Source organism: Triticum dicoccoides, chromosome 7A (genome assembly GCF_002162155.2).
Source record: "Triticum dicoccoides isolate Atlit2015 ecotype Zavitan chromosome 7A, WEW_v2.0, whole genome shotgun sequence".
Lineage (NCBI taxonomy): Eukaryota > Viridiplantae > Streptophyta > Magnoliopsida > Poales > Poaceae > Triticum > Triticum dicoccoides.
Genome location: NC_041392.1, coordinates 499,977,350 through 499,982,507, shown reverse-complemented (window position 1 = coordinate 499,982,507; position 5,158 = coordinate 499,977,350). Strand labels below are relative to the sequence as shown.

The window sequence follows — 5,158 nt, the reverse complement described above, 5'->3', positions numbered from 1 at the left end:
TGCTCTATATCAGTGGCTTTAGAACCAACAAAGTGGTGCCTTGAAAGTGCGCATAGTAGGTTTAGGAGGTTGAATAGTAGATGCCACTATCGTTTAGCTTCTGAGTAATTGTGTTGGCTCATTCAACATTTAGGCTCACCTCCTGAAGCATTGCCCAAAGCGAAAACAAAGATGCAATAGTCACATTGATTCCATTGGAAGGGTTGGTGCTAGTTCTCCAAGCATCACCCATGAGTGCCTTCTTAACACTATCATTGGTGCCCTTAGAGATTGCAAAAAAAGAGGGCAATGCCCTTGGAGCCATAGAACTTCCCATAATATCCTCAAGTCTTGGGCTCTTACTAATCAACATGGCATGTGAATTGTCAATTTACAAAAATATTTTACTACGGGAAGTTTACATGAATATATACAATATCCTATTCACCACTAGAGAAACTACATAATGTAGGTTGGGTAAGAAAATCTAAGCCTCGAATGTGCCAGAATGAAGTTTTCTTCTATTTTCCTCATGAATTTCTTTGATTTTATCCATGTTAATTTCCTATTTTCTTTTATTAATCTTTTCATAATGAATATTTTTAACCACATAGATTTTGAAATTTAAAACAATCTAAAAATCATCAATACATTTCAAATCCATTATTTTAAAAATTCATAATATATTTTCAAATATGTTATTTTTTTAATTCATGGTTAAATTTTTATTGTTGAATAGATTATAAATTTACGAATGTTTTCCAATTCATTACCATTTTTAGTATCATCTTTATTAAAAAAATATGTAATCTAAGAAAATGTTTTTCTCCAAAGTGCCTCACCTCCTTCTTTTAACCATTTTTTGAATTGGGTAGCTAAAAACAGTTACCGATTGTCACACAAAAAGCTATATCTCCTATTGCGAGAACGACCGAACTCTCGCATGTAATGATGCCCCATATATGCCGGACTAATTAGCACTAATTTTAGGATTTTTCTATCCATGTTTGGGCGGTTTGGGGAAGCTTTCGGTTGTTTCTTTTACTAGTAAGTATGCACGTGCAACGCACGTCTCGACTAATATTATAATCATATATGACAATTATAGAAATATTTCCTTCATTCATTAATATAATATGTTTTTGAATATATTAATATAGACTACATACCGATTGCAAATAAGTGAACAAACACACTAAAACATGAATATATACATCCGATTCACAAACCACAGTTCAAAAACCAGTACGTAGAGAAAGAGGAAACAAAATAAACAGAAAATGAATTGGACTTTTTACATCCCTTTATTCTTTTCTTCTCGTATCTATGAAGTTCACATGCAGTTCTCCTCCATGGTTTAAAAAACGCTGAGAAATGACTAAATAACTCATGAAAGCCTGGAACTTGTCCAACATGATCTTCTCAAAGGACATAAAAGGATGACTATAATCTCCAACTCATTGTTGGCAACAGTCTTAAATGTAATTAGTATAGCAGTGCTAATCTCATGTCATGTCTCGTGAGGAACTTCTTCCATCCTTGCTTGAAGAATAAACCGTCGAGTGAGGTGTCATAAACGGTCCTCCTGAAGCTCTCTTTGCCCAATCTTAGTCTTGCCAGCCCGTGCTTCGGGGTGTCCAAACAAGAGGCAACTTCTTTTGGAATTTTCTAGGTGGCCCGTAATGTACACACACAAAAAATGTGTGAGGACCCCAGTTAGAAAACTGTGGAAAAACAAAAACTGAGGAAATAGTGAAAACTTACATACACCATCATCTGTACTTCAGCGTTAGTCCTAGTAAAGCGGTGTATGAAGGACGACCATGTGACCCATGGCAGAGCGGCAATAGGTTGCACAATTTACCTATGGCATAATAACAATTAGCTAATTGAACTGTGTATGACAAAATACAAGACAAAATGGGGAAAAGACACAACAAATATGTCCCAAAAAAGGACCAGCCACTCTGTGAACCGAGTTTCGAAAACAATTGACAACTTTGAAACTTTCAGCTAGAATACCGATTAATGGAGCTAGAATATCGATTAATGGACAAATTGTAGCGACACAAAAATTGAAATGAAAGTTCTAGGATAGGTGAAGCGCTGCGAGCATGTATGTAGCTCTGAGCATAAAAATCAGTCAAAAATTCTTACGTGTATCAATCTAGTTTGGAACACCCTACTCTGAGTTTCCATCAGATCAAGAGCACTGCTATGTTTTTGCAAAAATCTTGTCAAGCTAAAATCTGCCCCTTAGAAAGCGGCAAGTAGCCAATGGAAACACATATCATAGCTGATCAACAAACATGTCATTTTGTCTACTAATACATTCAAGCATCAGTCGAATTGGCAAATTGACAATACAGAGAATGGCAAGATTGGTAAATGAATAGTCATTTCTCTTAGTTCCTTTTAGGCTCATCTGGTTTGACAGTCTGGCAAATGAGCAGTTCATCAACAATAGTAATACCAAAGCCAAATGAATAGTCATTTCTCTTAGTTCCTTTCAGGCTCATCTGGTTTGACAGTCTGGCAAATGAGCAGTTCATCAACAACAGTAATACCAAACCCATATCCATCTCACCGTACTTATGCACGAACATGGAGCATGCCAACTTACCTTGGGGAGATACAAAAGAAAGGCAAGGATGCAGGTCGAGGGGAGGTTCTAGTTGATGCTGATGGAAATGGGCTTGATCTCCTTCAGTGCAGTGGAGATGGGAGTGCCAATCCGTTCGCGTGCATCATCCATATTTCTCACTGATGCCTACAATTTATGGAATAAGATCATATCGTTGAAAAAAACCAAATAGACTGAAGAAATAATACAGTAAGGACAGATTTTTTTTAGGAAATATGACTAAAAACACTAATTGACAAAGAGAAAAAAAATAAAACAAGAGGGTCTGAAGACTGATATATAACTAAAATCTCAGAACTAAAAGACTGAAGAATGATGCATTTGTTGTCCTAACACTTTCACATTCAGTCAAGGAAGTGTTCTGATATCTAGATACAACAGATGGATACCCTATCCCGCATCATGTGTTCATGTGTGTCGATCTGTAGCGATGGCGTCGTTGCCATGATCGTCCCTTCCATAGATCCAACTTGTCAAAGCCGGATTCGTGCAGATTGAGGTCAGCGTTACCGGATCCGTGCAGATTGAGGTCGTGTTCACCAAATCTGTGCACATCCAACTTCCATATACCTATTGGCAATGGTATAAATTCTTGTCCTTTTCTGACTGTTTTTCTGGAGCACAACATTTAGTTATATCCTTGTTGTCAAAGTGAAATTGCAGATTATGCCTCTTCTGTATGCATTCCTAACAGCTTAGACTGGCCTCGTTATTCTCCTTGTAATTATAAGGAATCTGTTTAGTCTTGCAAGTTGCTCTTTCCAGCATACAATCGTGTTGTTATGAATATTTATTTGCTTCATATACCATACATTTTGTTTTTCATAATGCAACAATTGCTTGTGCTGTAACTAACATGTTGGAAGTAGAAATTATTGTTTCCCATGCACCCATTACATTTTCCTAACACTGATAATATACTTTTTTGCGTGTGAACAAAAAAAATGGATAGAATTTACATATCCACGTGAGAACAGTATCATTGACTATTTCTTTTTCACACCGGATCAATTATTCCTTGTCTTGCACATATTCTTAAATTTTGCAGTGTAGTTTGTTGCTTCCTGGGTTTCTATATTGTCAGAAATTTTCAGCATGTATCACTGGTATTGCTGTAGAGTCCATTTCTATCCTGGAAAGCATGCATTCTAAAGCGTAAACATGCATTTCCTTACCTTCCCCGCTCTTGGCCATCTACGAGATGCGTGTTTGCAAGGGATCAAGGCCGCCCACCCCATCTGAACAACCAGGCTGCTGTTAATTTAGGTGATTTCCCTGCATAATTTTTTGTTTGTCTAGGGCTCTGAGCCATAACTTTTTGGTTGATTCATTCAACTTTATAGCTGCATGGAATCGATGAACTCAGGGCATTAATAGATTTCTCCTCGATTGGAATGTTCAGACAATCAAAAGAGAGAATGAAAAGCTTTGTGAGCATAAACACAAACACTTGGTGGTCAGGTTTTTTTGGATTATCCTATTTATGCTAGATCTGAGGCATGAATCAACAAAAATAATGCTTATGCGCCAAAACAAGAATCCCAGCTCATTCCACCGTATGGTATAGTGGGCGAGATAATTTAGTAATCTTCTCTCAGCTTCAAGGAAGAAAAGAATGAAACTACTAACCTTTCTCTGGCCAGCGGACAGAGGGCATGGGATGGTGTTGTGCATGTCCAGCGGCGGGAGGAAGGAGGAGCTGGCATCAGGGAGCACGACGACAGCAGGGAAGTCAATGCCGCGGCATGCCGAAAGCCAAAGGAATGCGCCGCCTTCACGCACGCGCCCTCCACCCCACAGCCGCCATGGAACCGTCGCGCCCCCGTGCCACAAGGGCCGGCTCCCTCAGCTTCGTTGCCGCGCCTTGCACGCAGCGCCGTCTCCCTGGCCGCCTGTTGCATTCGGTGCCGCCGCCGATGGTCGAGGGAGGAAAGGGACCCTGCCGCCACCGACGAAGGCCGAGCCCGCTGCGTCCCGTGCCGCTGCCGCTACTCGATGGAGGAGAGGGACCACGCCGCCCGTCGACATAGGTTGAGCCCCTACGCGCCGCTCCGTTGCTGCTGCTCGAGGGAGGAGGGTCGTGCGTCGTCGGCCGTCGGGCGTGTGGGTTTTATTTTAGCGAGGGGCGGTGGCGATAGGTGCGGGGAGGCAGGGACTAGAAGAGATGCAATCACGGAGAAGTTAGCGATTACATTTGCATGATTGTAGGGACATCACACGCGTAGGTGGAATATTCTCTGCAGGTGAAGCACGGTCAGCCAACGGAAATTGCTACATGCACACCGTAGAGGTATTAGATCAATGATGGATGTTAGATTCAGATTTGTGGGTCTAATCGTGCGGTGGTGAATGAGTCGTCCGTTGTGCTGGGGGTAATTGCGGGGTGCACTTAAAAAAGTTCTTGTTTGATTGTTTAATAGTAGTGGAGAGGAGATTCTCCGTGTTTCTTTTGCCGAATTTTCTTTGTTCCTTTTTCCCTTTTAAATTTTCTGTTTGTATTTTATTTTTAGTTTCAGGTTTTACTTCTTTTTACCA

General features: G+C 40.4%; 1 long non-coding RNA gene across 2 annotated transcripts; it reads right to left on the bottom strand.

Annotated features, from left to right (window-relative positions):
* Positions 1-1,286: 1,286 nt before the first annotated feature.
* LOC119327904 lies at positions 1,287-4,770 on the bottom strand. Of its 2 annotated transcripts, none has more exons than XR_005158744.1 (4): positions 4,253-4,770; positions 2,603-2,749; positions 1,744-2,511; positions 1,287-1,647 (listed from the first exon to the last, which is right to left on the bottom strand). It is a non-coding gene; the product is annotated as an uncharacterized LOC119327904 (long non-coding RNA). The 2 variants fall into 2 exon arrangements; XR_005158743.1 differs by having other exon boundaries at positions 1,744-1,843.
* Between the last annotated feature and the right edge of the window lie 388 nt (positions 4,771-5,158).